Below are 17,830 nucleotides of genomic sequence, written 5' to 3' on the forward strand. Positions count from 1 at the left end.
CTGGACCGGGGCACAAACCCGTGTCCCCTGCATCGGCAGGTGGACTCTCAGCCACTGCACACCAGGGAAGCCCTATTTTAATTTTTTTTCAATGAGAAATTGATTGATTGATTGATTGATTGATTGATGGTCATGCTCCCACAGCTTGCAGGATCTTAGTTTCTCAACCAGGGATGAAAAACCCATGCTCTGCAGTGAGAGCACAGAGTCCTAACCACTGGGCCGCCAGGGAATTCCCTGGGATGATTTTTAATGTTTCATTTAGTTGCTTTAATGGATAGACTTGTTCAGATTTTCATTTTTTCATGAATTGGTTTTAGCAAGTCACGTTTTCTAGGAATTAATACATTTCATCTAAGGTGTCAAATTTATTGTCATACTAGTTCACAGTATCTTCATATGAATTTTGTAATCCCTGTGGCATATTTTCTCTCTAAGGATTTATTAATTAAAAAAATTTTTTTGTCATAACAATGGTGTTTTGAACATGAGAGGAGGCAAACTTAGCTTACTGTTCCTTATTTAACCATAATTCCAATTATTTTTAATGACTCATTTACTCACGTCAGGGCAGAAAAAAATGGAAAATTTTCTCAAAGAGATTACCTCTCACAAAGGATGTAAATCAACTTTAATGGCTTCTGAAGTGAAAATTTCTGAAGCTCCCATTCTGTGCTTTCCCCCACATCCCCCCAGCATTTTGCCCTAGAGCGATAGTCACACACAGGCCGTTTATTGGAGCCAGAATTTAAATCATAGCTTAAATATCTTTCTGTTTTCCTCATTAAACCTCCTCCAGGTTGAACTCCCTACTTCCAGGAAAAACCACCCTATTTCACCTGAACTGTCCAACTTGACCAATCTTACTCCAGCCTTTTATTATTTAAATGCGGACAAAAATCACATCTCAGAATTGCGGTAAGGATTAGAGATAATGCATCAAAAGTAACAAGCATAGTACTTGATTCTTAGTTGTACCATAAGTAGTAGTTATTATTATTGCTTTCTGTGCTTGATTCCCCCCCTTCAACACACTAGACTATAAGCCCATAATGAGATGGGCAGTGTTTTATTTACCTATGTAAATCTCTTCTTTGTGGTCAGTAACTGGCACAAAATAGACATATATTTTTTTGTTTGAGAGTCTGAATTGAAGTCCTGATATTCCAATAAAAATTTTGTCCCTTAGACTCCTGGAACCACTACAAAGTTTCACAATTTAGTAAAGGTACTACGAATATTTCCTGTATTATATAAGAGGGCATGGTTGAGTGATAAGGCATGGACATATCACCAGCACTGTGATATGCCTAGTGCATATTAGATAGTTAATTTTTTTTAATTGATTGCATGGTGATGGGGTAGAGAAGAAAACAAAACTCCCCTAGAGAATTTGAGCTATTTTCAAATGTGTGCTTTAGCAGCAGTATGCCTGGCCTGTAAGGATATTCAATGTTTTAAAATACAGTATTACTCTTTTATTTTATAAAGAGCTCTTTCAAATCTGTAAGTAAAGAAGAACAGGTGAAAAGACCAGCCGAAAAGAAAACCAAGAAAATTTACAAAATGTGTATCTGAATATTAAACATAAGTAGTATTCAGAAACTACAGATTTACAGTAGAGGAAATTCTATCTATATATAATTAAATAAACTCAAATAGGCAAAGAAACAGCTTGAAGATCTTATGTAGAACTGGTGAGGGTGCAGGGAAGAACATTCCCTTATAAAATGATGGCATGTTGGCACAATATTTCTGAGAAGAACAATTGGAAAATGTATGTCAAAAGTTTCAAAATTAAACAATACTCTTTGACACAGCATCTCCTTTCTTAGGAAATTATTGCAAAGAAATGATCAGACAACTGTATAGGGATATAGATGCAAAATTTTATTACTTATGGAAAGAAAAAGTAAAAACAAAATAGACCTTTTTAGCAGGGAATGTTACAGAGACAATGCACTGAAGGAAAAATGTCAACAATTAAGGAAACTTTTATATCTTAATTCTGATGGGTATTAATGGATTTTCTCCCAAACACTCAAAAACAAAAGAATAAAAATAACAATTATTATGATCACCAGATGGCAGCGTGGCTCTTTTTTCAAATGGAGCACTTTGCCATTGGTTCCAGGTTGTCACTCCAGAAGTTCAAAGGTTTTTGTTTGTTTGTTTGTTTTTTGGCGGTAAGCGGGCCTCTCACTGTTGTGGCCTCTCCCGTTGCGGAGCACAGGCTCCAGACGCGCAGGCTCAGCTCCAGACGCGCAGGCTCAGCCGCTCCTTGGCATGTGGGATCCTCCCAGACCGGGGCACGAACCTGTGTCCCCTGCATCGGCAGGCGGACTCTCAACCACTGCGCCACCATGGAAGCCCGAAGTTCACAACTTTTTTAGCCAACCAAGGTTTGTAGTGTTAGTATTGAAATCAAAACTGAGAGTTATAAGGGAACAAGAACTTACCTAGTTCTGACTCCTCATATCCTTTCCATGCCTGACTTGCAGGAATCCCCTTTATTGTATCACTCACTATGGTTAACTCCAGCACATTAGAACACCTCCTACTGAAGCTGCCCACTAAGATGTTAGGGAACTTTGTACTTTAAAGTTCTTCTTTAAATGAAAATATACCCCCAGTGAGCCAAGTCAGCTCTGGTTCCTGGTACCACAGAGAACTCTCCCCTTCAGAATTTGGAAATATTTGAAGATAGCTAGCACTGTTTTCCCACATTTAATCTTACTATTTTTTCCAGGTGGAAAAGTTCCCAGTTTTTCTGCTTTTCTCATGCTTCTGTGTTGCTTTAGTTTTCTCTTTGTATTCTACTGTCATTCCCACATTGTCCAGGCAACCATGTAGCTAGCGCTTAGAGCATGGGTCTTTGGAATCCTGACACCAATGCTTCCTACTTGTATGTGCTTGGGCACATTACTTAAACACTCTGTCTTTAAGATTTTTCAACTGTGAATTAGGAAAATAATAGAACCTGTGACCTCATAGGTTGGTGGTGAGGATGAATAGGACAATTTGTGAAAAGTAGACAGCACGATACCTGGCACACAAGAAGTGCTCAACTTGTGTTAGCTAGAACTAAACTTCTGTTTTCTGTAAAATAATACTCAGCTCATAAGTTATCATAGGAATCTAATGAGAATGTCAGTAAACTGCCTAACACAGCACCTGGTGCTCAGTAAGCATGACACAGGAGAGCCAGTGTACAGGGATGCCTAAGGCCTCCCTGACTCAAGACTAATGAAAACATAAATGATGGCAAGAGTGGTGGTCTGGTTTTTTGTTTGTTTTGTGAGACTCTACTTTTTTAAGGTAGTTTTATATATGAAGCAGAATGAAAAGGAAGGCAGAGAAATTTCTCATAGACTTCCCTGTCCACACACATGCACAGCCTCCCCCATTATCAACATTTCCCATCAGAGGGGTACACTTGTTGCAACTGATGAACGGACATTGAACATCATAATCACTCCAAATCCATAGTTTACATTACGGTTCACTCTTGGTGTTGCAGTTTCTGTCTACTATAATATTCCTCCTCCCTAAAGAATGTCCTTAACATTTTTGTAGCACATTCTGCTGGTAGTGAATTCTCTCAACTTTTATTTGTCTCATGGAGTCTTTGTTTTACCTTTCAAGTAGTCCTGTTTCTGACTAAAAACCTATGTGTGATTTTTTTTCAGATCTGGCCATAGGCAATTACAAAGTCTTTCTGGACCTGAAACATAGACTGCCAGATATTTCTGCAGCAAAGACGGGTTTATTCAGGATCAGCAGAGAATTGCAATTTGGGATCTGCAACCATGGCGAGCCACATGCAAGTCCCCACACAGCAAAAGAAGAAAAGGGGAAAAGGAAGTTGGGAGGGCTGCAGTTAGCAAAGAGTCAGTGGTTTTCTTTGGCTGAGTCCTTGCCAGGAAAGGAGAGGAGACTTCTTCCTCTTGGGCTCTGCAATGGCGCTGGGTGTGAGAGCTCCCCTTTCTGGTCTCCCAACTCTATTTAATGGAGGTTTCTGTTTATTAATTTTTTATAGCTTTATCTGGCTGCCCTCCCCACACCAGACTTGGAGCACAGCCTGTGTATTGCAGTCTCTGAAAGGAATTGCAGTCAGTGACGCAGGCCCACCCCACCCCTACCCCCGTCCCCCCCACCCCACCCCCCCATCCCCTGTCCACCTATGCTCTTATGTATATCTGCATTCCTAGTTCAAGTGCCTCTGGAGGCCTTTTCACTGGGGCTCTTGGCAGAAGCCTTTGTCAGACACTTCTGCTGATACCCCTTTGTTGGGAAGAGGGGAGGGAATCTTGAAGCCTTGTTCTCCTCACTGACTCAGCACTCAGTACTTTTCCAAGTCTAGCCTACTTTCCCTGGCCCTGGCTTCCAGGTCCATGAAATTGCCGGGAGCTTTCTCATCAGGGCTCCCTCAGCAGTGAGACAAGCCCCACATCTGTGCTAATCCACTTAACCCTTAACTGAGGCACCATTCCTTGAGGGAAAATGGAATGGAGGAGTCAGTGCTTTCTCCTGTTTAGCCTCTTGCTTGTACTGTGACAGCAAGTGATTAAAAACTTGTCTGTTATTTTCATTTTGCCTTGTTGTCTAAATTGGCTACTCCAACACCTGGCAGCTCAGCTGTCTCAGCTCAGCTGAGCTTCTGACACCTTGACTTTGAAGATATTTTTATCGTGACTAGAATTCTGGGCTGACAGTTTTGAGATTCAGAACTTTAAAGATGTCATACCATTGTCTTCCAGTTATGACATATACTTCTTATCTTTATTCCTCTGATTTAATGTCTTTATTTTCTCGATGTCTCAAGATTTTCTCTTTATAATTGATGGTCAGCAGTTCAAAAATTACAAGTTTAGATTTGTGGGTGGAGTTGTTTATTTTGGTTATTTGAGGTTTTTGTTGTCTATATTGCTCATTATTTATTCTACCTGAGGTTTTTCCAGACATGGACCTTTGGCTTGATATTTTTCATTGTTTTTGGAAAATTCTTAGTCAAATATTACTTCTACCTTGTTCTCTACTTTCTTCTGCCTGTAGGACTCCAGTTGCATTTATGTTTGTCTGTTTGTCAAAATGAAAAATCATCTAATGACTGCTTTATTTATTGTGCCAATAATTTGTTTTAATTCTTATACATACATTCATGGGTAAAAAGACACTCTAGTGTGCCTTTCTCATCCTGTCTTCATCTGGTTTTGTTATCAAGTTAAACTAGCTTCACAGAATAAATTAAGATGTAGTTCCCTCCTTTTTCATATTCAGAGATTTTGTAAAGGATTGGAATTAACTCTTTTTGAAATTGTTGGAGAATTGCCTATATAACTGCTGTACTTGTGCTTCCTATAAGAGAAGGTAATAGCTATTTTTGCAGTTTCATTTATTGTTATAGGACTATTTAGGTTTTTTATTCTTGATATATTTTAGTAAGTTATATTTTATCAGGAACAGTCATTTCATCTAAGCTGTTGAATTATCAATATAAATTATTTGATGGTACTCTCTTACTATATTTTAATCTATACTGGATTGGTAGTTATGTATTTTTTTTTAATTTTATTTATTTATTTATTTATGGCCGTGTTGGCTCTTTGTTTCTGTGCGAGGGCTTTCTCTAGTTGCAGCAAGCAGGGGCCACTCTTCATCGCGGTCATCACGGTCATCGCGGTGCGCGGGCCTCTCACTATCATCGCAGCCTCTCTTGTTGCGGAGCACAGGCTCCAGACGCACAGGCTCAGTAATTGTGGCTCACGGGCCTAGTTGCTCTGCGGCATGTGTCCCCTGCATTGGCAGGCAGATTCTCAACCACTGCGCCACCAGGGAAGCCCTGGTAGTTATGTATATTTAAAATTCGCTTTTGGCTTTCTTGATTCTCTCCATTTTACCTTTGTTTTCTAAATCAATCATTTTTATTAGTTTCCGTTGTTTTCTTAATCTACTCTTAGTGCCTTCCCACTGCTTTATCGGGAATAATTTTGTTGTATGTTTCTTACCTTCTTTTTTTTTGTTTTTAATTAATTAATTTTTTTAACATCTTTATTGGGGTATAATTGCTTTACAATGGTGTGTTAGTTTCTGTTTTATAACAAAGTGAATCAGTTATACATATACATATGTTCCCATATCTCTTCCCTCTTGCGTCTCCCTCCCCCCCACCCTACCTATCCCACCCCTCCAGGCAGTCACAAAGCACCAAGCTGATCTCCCTGTGCTATGCGGCTGCTTCCCACTAGCTATCTACCTTACGTTTGGTAGTGTATATATGTCCATGCCTCTCTCTCGCTTTGTCACAGCTCACCCTTCCCCCTCCCCATATCCTCAAGTCCGTTCTCTAGTAGGTCTGTGTCTTTGTTCCTGTCTTACCCCTAGGTTCTTCATGACATTCTTTTTTCTTAAATTCCATATATATGTGTTAGCATACGGTATTTGTCTTTTTCTTTCTGACTTACTTCACTCTGTATGACAGACTCTAGGTCTATCCACCTCATTACAAATAGCTCAATTTCGTTTCTTTTTATGGCTGAGTAATATTCCATTGTATATATGTGCCACATCTTCTTTATCCATTTATCCGATGATGGGCACTTAGGTTGTTTCCATCTCCGGGCTATTGTAAATAGAGCTGCAATGAACATTTTGGTACATGACTCTTTTGAATTATGGTTTTCTCAGGGTCTATGCCCAGTAGTGGGATTGCTGGGTCATATGGTAGTTCTATTTGTAGTTTTTTAAGGAACCTCCGTACTGTTCTCCATAGTGGCTGTACCAATTCACATTCCCACCAGCAGTGCAAGAGTGTTCCCTTTTCTCCACACCCTCTCCAGCATTTATTGTTTCTAGATTTTTTGATGATGGCCATTCTGACTGGTGTGAGATGATATCTCATGGTAGTTTTGATTTGCATTTCTCTAACGATTAATGATGTTGAGCATTCTTTCATGTGTTTGTTGGCATATCTTCTTTGGAGAAATGTCTATTTAGGTCTTCTGCCCATTTTTGGATTGGGTTGTTTGTTTTTTTGTTATAGAGCTGCATGAGCTGCTTGTAAATTTTGGAAATTAATCCTTTGTCAGTTGCTTCATTTGCAAATATTTTCTCCCATTCTGAGGGTTGTCTTTTGGTCTTGTTTATGGTTTCCTTTGCTGTGCAAAAGCTTTGAAGTTTCATTAGGTCCCATACGTTTATTTTTGTTTTTATTTCCATTTCTCTAGGAGGTGGGTCAAAAAGGATCTTGCTGTGATTTGTGTCATAGACTGTTCTGCCTATGTTTTCCTCTAAGGGTTTGATAGTTTCTGGCCTTACATTTAGGTCTTTAATCCATTTTGAGCTTATTTTTGTGTATGGTTTTAGGGAGTGTTCTAATTTCATTCTTTTACATGTACCTGTCCAGTTTTCCCAGCACCACTTATTGAAGAGGCTGTCCTGTCTCCACTGTACATTCCTGCCACCTTTATCAAAGATAAGGTGTCCATATGTGCGTGGGTTTATCTCTGGGCTTTCTATCCTGTTCCATTGATCTATCTTTCTGTTTTTGTGCCAGTACCATACTGTCTTGATTACTGTAGCTTTGTAGTATAGTCTGAAGTCAGGGAGCCTGATTCCTCCAGCTTCGTTTTTCGTTCTCAAGGTTGCTTTGGCTATTCGGGGTCTTTTGTGTTTCCATACAAATTGTGAAATTTTTTGTTCTAGTTCTGTGAAAAATACCAGTGGTAGTTTGATAGGGATTGCATTGAATCTGTACATTGCTTTGGGTAGTAGAGTCATTTTCACAATGTTGATTCTTCCAATCCAAGAACATGGTATATCTCTCCATCTATTTGTATCATCTTTAATTTCTTTCATCAGTGTCTTATAATTTTCTGCATACAGGTCTTTTGTCTCCTTAGGTAGGTTTATACCTAGATATTTTATTCTTTTTGTTGCAATGGTAAATGAAAGTGTTTCCTTAATTTCTCTTTCAGATTTTTCATCATTAATGTATAGGAATGCAAGAGATTTCTGTGCATTAATTTTGTATCCTGCTACTTTACCAAATTCATTGATTAGCTCTAGTAGTTTTCTGGTAGCATCTTTAGGATTCTCTATGTATAGTATCATGTCATCTGCAAACAGTGACAGTTTTACTTCTTCTTTTCCAATTTGGATTCCTCTTATTTCTTTTTCTTCTCTGATTGCTGTGGCTAAAACTTCCAAAACTATGTTGAATAATAGTGGTGAGAGTGGACAATCTTGTCTTGCTCCTGATCTTAGAGGAAATGGTTTCAGTTTTTCACCATTGAGAACGATGTTGGCTGTGGGTTTGTCATATGTGGCCTTTATTAGGTTGAGGTAATTTCCCTCTATGTCTACTTTCTGGAGGGTTTTTATCATAAGTGGGTGTTGAATTTTATCACAAGCTTTTTCTGCATCTATTGAGATGATCATATGGTTTTTATTCTTCAGTTTGTTAATATGGTGTATCACATTGATTGACTTGTGTATAATGAAGAATCCTTGCTTTCCTGGGATAAACCCCACTTGATCATAGTATGATCCCTTTAATGTGTTGTCAGATTCTGTTTGCTAGTGTTTTGTTGAGGATTTTTGCATCTATGTTCATCAGTGATATTGGCCTGTAGTTTTCCTTCTTTGTGACATCATTGTCTGGTTTTGATATCAGGGTGATGGTGGCCTCGTAGAGTGAGTTAGGGAGTATTCCTCCCTCTGCTATATTTTGAAAGAGTTTGAGAAGGATAGGTGTTAGCTCTTCTCTAAATGTTTGATAGAATTTGCCTGTGAAGCCATCTGGTCCTGGGCTTTTGTTTGTTGGAAGATTTTTTTTTTTTTTTTTTTGCGGTACGCGGGCCTCTCACTGTTGTGGCCTCTCCCGTTGCGGAGCAACAGGCTCCGGACGCACAGGCTCAGTGGCCATGGCTCACGGGCCCAGCCGCTCCGCGGCATGTGGGATCCTCCCACACCGGGGCACGAACCCGTGTCCCCTGCATCGGCAGGCGGACTCTCAACCACTGCGCCACCAGGGAAGCCCTGTTGGAAGATTTTAAATCACAGTTTCAATTTTGGTGCTTGTGATTGGCCTGTTTATATTTTCTGTTTCTTCCTGGTTCAGTCTCAGAAGGTTGTGCTTTTTTAAGAATTTGTCCATTTCTTTCAGGTTGTCCATTTTATTGGCATAGAGTTTCTTGTAGTAATCTCTCATGATCCTTTGTATCTCTGCAGTGTCAGTTGTTACTTCTCCTTTTTCATTTCTAATTCTGTTGATTTGAGTCTTCTCCCTTTTCTTCTTGATGAGTCTGTCTAATGGTTTATCAATTTGTTTATCTTTTCAGAGAACCAGCTTTTAGTTTTTTTTTGATCTTTGCTTTTGTTTCCTTCATTTCTTTTTCATTTATTTCTGATCTGATCTTTATGATTTCTTTCCTTCTGCTAACTTGGAGGTTTTTTTTGTTCTTCTTTCTCTAATTGCTTTAGGTGTAAGGTTAGGTTGTTTATTTGAGGTGTTTCTTGTTTCTTGAGGTAGGATTGTATTGCTATAAACTTCCCTCTTAGAACTGCTTTTGCTGCATCCCATAGGTTTTGGGTCACTGTGTTTTCATTGTCATTTGTTTCTAGGTATTTTTTGATTTCCTCTTTGATTTCTTCAGTGATCTCTTGGTTATTTAGTAGTGTATTGTTTAGCCCCCATGTGTTTTTATTTTTTACAGATTTTTTCCTGTAATTGATATCTAGTCTCAAGACACTTGATACAATTTCAGTTTTCTTAAATTAACCAAGGCTTGATTTGTGACCCAAGATATGATCTATCCTGGAGAATGTTCCATGAGCACTTGAGAAGAAAGTGTATTCTATTGTTTTTGGATAGAATGTCCTATAAATATCAATTAAGTCCAACTTCTTTAATGTATCATTTAAAGCTCGTGTTTCCTTATTTATTTTCATTTTGGATGATCAGTCCATGGGCGAAAGTGGGGTGTTAAAGTCCCCTACTATGATTGTGTTACTGCCCATTTCCCCTTTTATGGCTATTAGCTTTTGCCTTATGTCTTGAGGTGCTCCTATGTTGGGTGCATAAATATTTACAATTGTTATATCTTTTTCTTGGATTGATCCCTTGGTCATTATGTAATGTCCTTCTTTGTCTTTTCTCATAGTCTTTATTTTAAAGTCTATTTTGTCTGATATGAGTATAGCTACTCCAGCTTTCTTTTGATTTCCATTTGCATGGAATATCTTATTCCATCCCCTCACTTTCAGTCTGTATGTGTCCCTAGGTCTGAGGTGGGTCTCTTGTAGACAGCATACGTATGGACCTTGTTTTTGTATCCAATCAGCAGTCTCCGTCTTTTGGTTGCAGCATTTAATCCATTTACGTTTAAGGTAGTTATAGATATGTTTGTTCCTATTACCATTTTCTTAATTGTTTTGGGTTTGTTATTGTAGGTCTTTTCCTTCTCTTGTGTTTCCTGCCTAGAGAAGTTCCTTTAGCATTTGTTGTAAAGCTGGTATGGTGCTGCTGAATTATCTTAGCTTTTGCTTGTCTGTAAAGGTTTTAATTTCTCCATTGAATCTGAATGAGATCCTTGCTGGGTCGAGTAATCTTGGTTGTAGTTTTTTCCCTTTCATCACTTTAAATATGTCCTGCCACTCTCTTCTGGCTTGCAGAGTTTCTGCTGAAAGGTCAGCTGTTAACCTTCTGGGAATTCCCTTGTATGTTATTTGTTGGTTTTCCCTTGCTGCTTTTAATATTTTTTCTTTGTATTTAATTTTTGATAGTTTGATTATTGTGTGTCTTGGTGTGTTTCTCCTTGGATTTATCCTGTATGGGACTCTCTGCACTTCCTGGATATGATTATTTCCTTTCCCATATTAGGGAAGTTTTCAACTATAATCTCTTCAAATATTTTCTCAGTCCCTTTCTTTTTCTCTTCTTCTTCTGGGACCCCTGTAATTTGAATATTGGTGCATTTAATGTTGTCCCAGAGGTCTCTGAGACTTTCCTCAAATCTTTTCATTCTTTTTTCTTTATTCTGCTCTGTGCTAGTTATTTCCACTATTTTATCTTCCAGGTCACTTATCCGTTCTTCTGCCTCAGTTATTCTGCTATTCATTCCTTCTAGAGAATTTTTAATTTCATGTATCGTGTTGTTCATCATTGTTTGTTTGCTCTTTCGTTCTCCTAGGTCCTTGTTAAACATTTCTAGTATTTTCTCCATTCTATTTCCAAGATTTTGGATCATTTTTACTATCATTACTCTGAATTCTATTTCAGGTAGACTGCTGATGTCCTCTTCATTTGTTTGGTCTAGTGGGTTTTTACCACTGTGTGTTTCTCTGTCTTCTTATTTTGCTTAACTTACTGTGTTTGGGGTCTCCTTTTCACAGGCTGCAGGTTCGTAGTTCCCATTGTTTTTGGTGTCTGCCCCCAGTGGCTAAGATTGGTTCAGTGGGTTGTGTAGGCTTCCTGGTGGGGGGGACTAGTGCCTGTGTTCTGGTGGATGAGGCTGGATCTTGTCTTTCTGGTGGGCAGGACCACGTCTGGTGGTGTGTTTTGGGGTGTCTGTGACCTTATTATGATTTTAGGCAGCCTCTCTGCTAATGGGTGGTGTTGTGTTCCTGTCTTGCTAGTTGTTTGGCATAGGGTGTCCAGCATTGTATCTTGCTGGTCGTTGAGTGGAGCTGGGTCTTAGCATTGAGATGGAGATATCTGGGAGAGCTTTCACCGTTTGATATTATGTGCAGCTGGGAGGTGTCTGGTGGACCAATATCCTGAACTCGGCTTTCCCACCTCAGAGGCCCAGGCCTGACACCCAGCTGGAGCACCAATACCCTGTCAGCCACACGGCCAGGTACATGGGGAGTTTCTTACCTTTTGGGAAGTCTGAGGTCTTCTGCCAGCGTTCAGTAGGTGTTCCGTAGGAGTTGTTCCACATGTAGATGTATTTTTGATGTATTTGTGGGGAGGAAGGTGATCGCCACGTCTTACTCCTCTGCCATCTGAGGGTCTCCCCAAAAGCCCAATTTTTAAAAATAGGCAAAAGACTTGAACAGTTACTTCAGAAAAGAATAGTAGTTTGCTAATAAACTCCTGGAAAAGTGCTCAATATCTTCAGTCAATGGAGAAATGCAAATTAAAACCACCAATGATATATCATTTCACAGAAATGTCAAAATTAATGAGTAAAATAAAAAAGACTATACCAAATGTTGACAAGGATATAACCCAACTGGAACACTCATGCATTGCTGGTGGGAGTATAAAATGTACAGCCCCTTTGAAGATCTGTCCAACAGTTGGTTATATAATTAAATTTGTATCTTACCCTATGACGAAACAATTCCACTCAGGCATTTATCCAAGAGAAATTAAAGCATGTTCACAAAAAGATTCAAAGAAGAGTGTTAGCAGCCCGGTTCATAATAGCCCCAAATGGGAAGCAACCTAAATGTCCATAAACAGTAAAATGACTAAACAAATTATAGCATATTCCTACAAAAGAAGCAGCTTTTATACTTTTTAGACAAATGATAAATTTGTGAGGTATCAACAGGACAAACTTAGGCTTTGGGTGCTTAATTAGTGAAGAATCTAAACAGATTTGGGGCTTGGGTAGTGAATTAAAGAAGTAACAAGGTTTCTTTATACAGGATTCTCAGGCTGAATTCCCTATCTCTGGCAATAAGTGTGTCCTTTTACCTCCAGACGTGGGGAGGGCACCTTTCACATGGGAGATTTATTTCCTGCCTTCCGGGAGACAGGAGGGTTGACATGTCCCTCTTGTGTTAGCCGCTTCTTAAATAACTGTAATTCAAAATAATGTGCCACTGTGGAATGTTTGGGAACAGCCTGCCCTGGACCCCAACAGTTTATACTTTTGCTGGAAGCCTGACAAATCTTAGCTCACATTATGATTACCACCCTTCTTTTTCTCTCTTCCCCGAACCCCTTCCTTCTCCTTCTCCTTTCCCTTTCTAGTGTGTATAATGTTATCTCTCCTTATCCAGTATTGTTTACTTTTTAGAATTTTTAGTCCATTCATACAGTTGTTGAAAAACTTTGTTGTCCCACATCAGTTTACCAAGTGTATTAGTTTCCTAGGGCTGCCTTAACAAATTTCCACAAACTTAGTGGCTTAGAAGAAGGGAAAATTATTCTCTCACAGTTTTGGATGCCAGAGGTCTGAAATTAAGGTGTCAGCAGGGCCACACTCCCTCCAGAGGCTCTGGGGGACAATGCATTGCTTGGCTCTTCTGTCCTTTGCTGGCTCTGAGCATTCCTTGGCTTGTGGCCACATCACTCCCATCTCTTCCCCCATGGTCAGATTGCCTCTTCCTCTTCTCTCTGTGTGTCTCTCCTCTATGTGACTTTCATAAGGATGCTTGTCTTTGGATTTAGAACCCACTCAAATAATCCAGGGTGATCTCTTTATCTCAAAATCCTTAACTTAATGACATCAACAAAGACCTTTTTCCCAAATGAGTTCACATTCATAGGTTCAGAGAATTAGGAAGTGGACAAAGCTTTGGGGGCCCACCGTTCAATCCATTACACCAAGAAAGAGTATTAGTCCCTTTTGAAAGTGTCAGGCTTCTTGCAACAAAATGAAAAGTTGTGGTTTATTAGCCTAACTTCCCATAAGTTCAAAATAATTTAGTACTAAGTATGGAAAAATTGAAAATAAGAGCAATCTACTGCCCTGATGTTCAGAGATTCCATAAATCATTCTTTGGCCAACTGCGGTTCGATTCCTAGAGCACAAAATATCTTCATTTTTAGTTACGCATTCTTTGTTATACATGTCCCAGATAATTGCCGTGAACAAGTGACACAGCAGCAGTCATACTGAATTTTTTCTAACAACAACAATAACAACAAAACTTTAAGTATGTTTTCTGAGGTACAAATCTTGATTAAAAGTAATGAAGTATAAAAAACCCCAGTAGTGGAAATTCTAAAGCCACTAATAACAATTTAAAGATTCATTAATATATATTTCTTATACTGTTGTGATAAAGTGAGTTCATTTATTGGGCCACAGAATGGGGGGTGAGCCCACAGCCCAGCCTACATCACAGATCAAAACCTCAGTCATTTATTGGAAACACCCACAAGGAACCCTGACATTCACCAATCACAACCCTCCAACTCAGCCTTAGCTAGCTTACCTTACCCTAATTTCTCCTCAGACTGTTTAGCTGTTGCGATATTGTAATTTGTAAGAAATATATATATTTGGTCATGCAGATGACCAAAATACGTTCCTCATTTTACTTGGTCTTCATCCACAGTTGTCGCTTTCAGCTCCCCAAACCTTTGGAATTTCCTTAGCAATAAGAGCAATACTCTTTTGTTATAATATTTTGTCTCGTTCTCAGCTCCTGAAAACCCTTCAGAGCCATAAAGGTGAAATAAGTCTTGTCATTATTCATAACAAGCCCCTTTTCACCACTTCTGGGTTATGTTCGTGAGGTGATTTTTGGAAAGCACTTAAGAATGGGGGCTGGCTGCCAGGAATAGAGGGGTGGAACATTCAGTCCCACCTCCTGATTTCTGGGTACGGGAGAGAGGCTAGAGGTTGTATGAATCACCAATGGTCAATGAGTTAATCACGCCTATTAATGAAACCTCCATAAAAACCCAAAAGGAGGAGGTTTGGAGAGCTTCCAGGTTAGGGAACCAGAACATTTTTCATGTTCTACCTTACCCAGCCCCAAACTCCATGAGGACAGAAGCCCCTTTGTTTGGGACCTTGCCCTATACGTCCCCTCATTTGGCTGTTGATTCAAATCCTTTAATATCCATTGTAATAAATGGGTAATGTAGGGAGTAAATTTCCTGAGGTCTATGAGCCGTTCTAGCAAATTAATCAAACCCAAGGAGGAGGTCATGGAAACCCCCTGATTTATAGCCAGTGGGCCAGAAGGACAGGTAACCTAGGCTTGCCATTGGCATCTAAAATAGAAGGTGGTATTATGGGACTGAGTTCTTTACCTGTAGAATCTAATGCTATTCCCAGGTTCCAGAATTGAACTGAACTCTTGGACACCTACTGGTGTCTGAGAATTGCTTGTTGGTGCAGGGAACGCCCGCACCTCCACAGCTCACATGCACTTTGGATCTGGGTCCAGGAGCACAGAAAAGCTGTCTCTTACCGTCTCCCACCCCACTTCCACCCCAGCCTGCTCACCCTTTCCACTCTCCTGCTCATGCCCTGGGAATGAGTGTTCCCTGAGGTATTTGGGTGAAACCAATCTAGGGAGACCAATCCAGCAGAACTGCCCCACTTGTATCTATATTCTCTACGACAGAGCTAACAATCCTCCTTTGTTTTTAGGTAACATAAGCATTGAGTATTTACACAGGCCCGGCTCTCTGTAAATATTTTAGGTACAGAGCCTGACTTAATTCTTCCAGTGGCCCTGCAGAGATCAACAAACCTTCCCTTTAACTAATGAGGGCAGTAAGACTCCGAGACAGCTACTTTCAAGAACACACTGGCGGAGCCAGATGGGAATTCAGTCTGCTTGACTCAGAAGTTTGTGCATGTAAACAATTCACTGTATAATGGTGGCTGTCCAAATTTAAATACATACAATAATTTTTATGATTTTCATAAAAAATGTTAGAGACCTGCTAACACAGAAACTTTTTTTCTAGCATGTAAATCTTTATGGGAATTGAAGAGCTTTCAATACACCTCAATTAAATTATTTGTGTGATTTGGACAATTTAAAAGTTGCTACTTCAACTTTTGGGATTAAGGGTTTCAAAGGCAATTTTATTCTTATCATTTCATCTCACAATACTTTTCCATTCTTTCTCTTTAGCAAGAATTATGTAGAGACCTGATTAAAGTTTTATCTTAAAGATTGTAAATGGTTTTTTGCCCTCTTAAAAGTTTAGAAGGCAATTTCTGTGAAGAAATAAAACTGGAAAACTTTGTATTTTATTGTGAGTTAGTTATGAAATAATTTCTGAAGGGAGAAGTACAATTTTTATATTAGTTCTAAGGACGTTTATGAATTTAGTGCCAATCCTACAGGGTGCCAGTGGGGAAGTTTTCTGCTAAACTCACTGCTTTAACTAGTGGTTTTTAAAATCCCACCCCATTAGGATCATAGGCCTTTAGTGTTTTTACATTATTGGCTACCTTATAGTTACCATTATTGAGAGACTCCTATGAGTCAGACACTGGCCAAATCCTTTACTTACATTATCTCATTTAATCCTCCCCACACTCAGAAGTAATTGTCATGACCATCAGACAGGCTCGAGAAACTGAGACTCATTCATATAGATCACATTGATTATTTGCTGTATTTTACCTTTTCACCTTGCATTTGTGGCCTTATTTAATACTCATAACAATTCTGTGATGTAAGTATAATTTTACATCTGTCTTACAGGTGAGGAAATTGAGGCTCAAAGAGTCTGTGTTACTTGCCCACAATCATAAAGCTAGTGAATCGCGAAGCCAAGATTCTTCAGGCCCTTGCTCTTAATCTCTGGCTATACTGTCTCCCGGAAAGGGAGGGAGGGAGGATGACAGCCAATGCCTAATGCAAAGTGTGAATCTTTCACTTAGAGAAGATGAGGTAAGTCATGATAGCTATCTTCAAATTGTTCAGACATTGTCACAGGAAAAGGAAGTTGATCTCTTCAGGGTGGCCCCAAGAGGGCCGAGCTGGTGCCCCTGGGTCCCCACCTCTCTCTCACTGAAGGAAGAATTCTAACAGAACAGCTATCAAGGGGTCATTTCAGCAAGAAGAGGACTCCTTTTCCCTGGCACTTAGTTCTCCAATTTTGACCTGTTCACTGATCACCCATAGAGCTTGTTTTTACAAAGCAGACACTCAAGAACCCTCTGCCAGGGACTCTCAGTAAGTGTGAAGCAGAGCCCTGGAAGCTGCGTGTATAAGCAAATGCTCCTGGGTGAACCTGAGGCAGGTGGTCTAGGGCCACACAGGGAAATACCAAATAGGCAACAACTGGCAACCCCAGGGTTAATAAGGGGATTCCTTCATTATAGGGGAGGTTGGACTGGATGGTCCCTCTGTTACCTCCAGAGTGTCTGAAAGCAGAACTGTAAAATAAACTCTTGAGCTGCTAGGAATGTGATGGGATTGACTCTGGAAACTTCTGTGAGCTGACTGTTCCGTGTGAAAAAAGAGCTGTATCACCATCTGGTACACTGCCTGAAAGTCTTCACGTTCAGTCACCTAGAACCTTGGAAGGATTTTCTCATTGAATTCTGATACCCTCTGCCTTACAGACCAGGAATCCGACTCAGAAAGACTGGGCAGCACACACGGCCTTGGCCGCACACCCAGCAGTTCCCGGTCTACTGATTCTTATTGGATTCACATCAGCACCATGAATGCCTCACACCTGGCAGTATCTCTCCCAACCCAACTAGATTCCAAACTCAGCTTCCAATGCACGCATCCAATTAGCAAAATCTAAATCACACGTGAATCTCTGGCTAAAGTTTAGTTAGGAAAATGGGAGTTTTTCACATTCAGTATAGTTTTTCACTTTCTAGCCTCTGCCACCCAGGAAGGCATATTAGAAAACAACAACAAAAAAAATTGGAATAGATGCTGAGCAAACCAATCAGAATCTTGTCACATATATCTATCCCCCTTTGACCATTTTCTCCGAAACCTTCCTCTCTTACCTCTATACTACATTCTATTCCTGGAAAGAGTTGTCTGTTCCCACTGTCTCCAATTCCTAACCCCCGATCCTTCCTTTGCTCACAGAGTACGACTGCATCCCTCTCATAATCAGTTCACATCACATGACCTTTCCCGTCTCCTT

This window comes from Phocoena sinus, chromosome 3 (genome assembly GCF_008692025.1).
Source record: "Phocoena sinus isolate mPhoSin1 chromosome 3, mPhoSin1.pri, whole genome shotgun sequence".
Lineage (NCBI taxonomy): Eukaryota > Metazoa > Chordata > Mammalia > Artiodactyla > Phocoenidae > Phocoena > Phocoena sinus.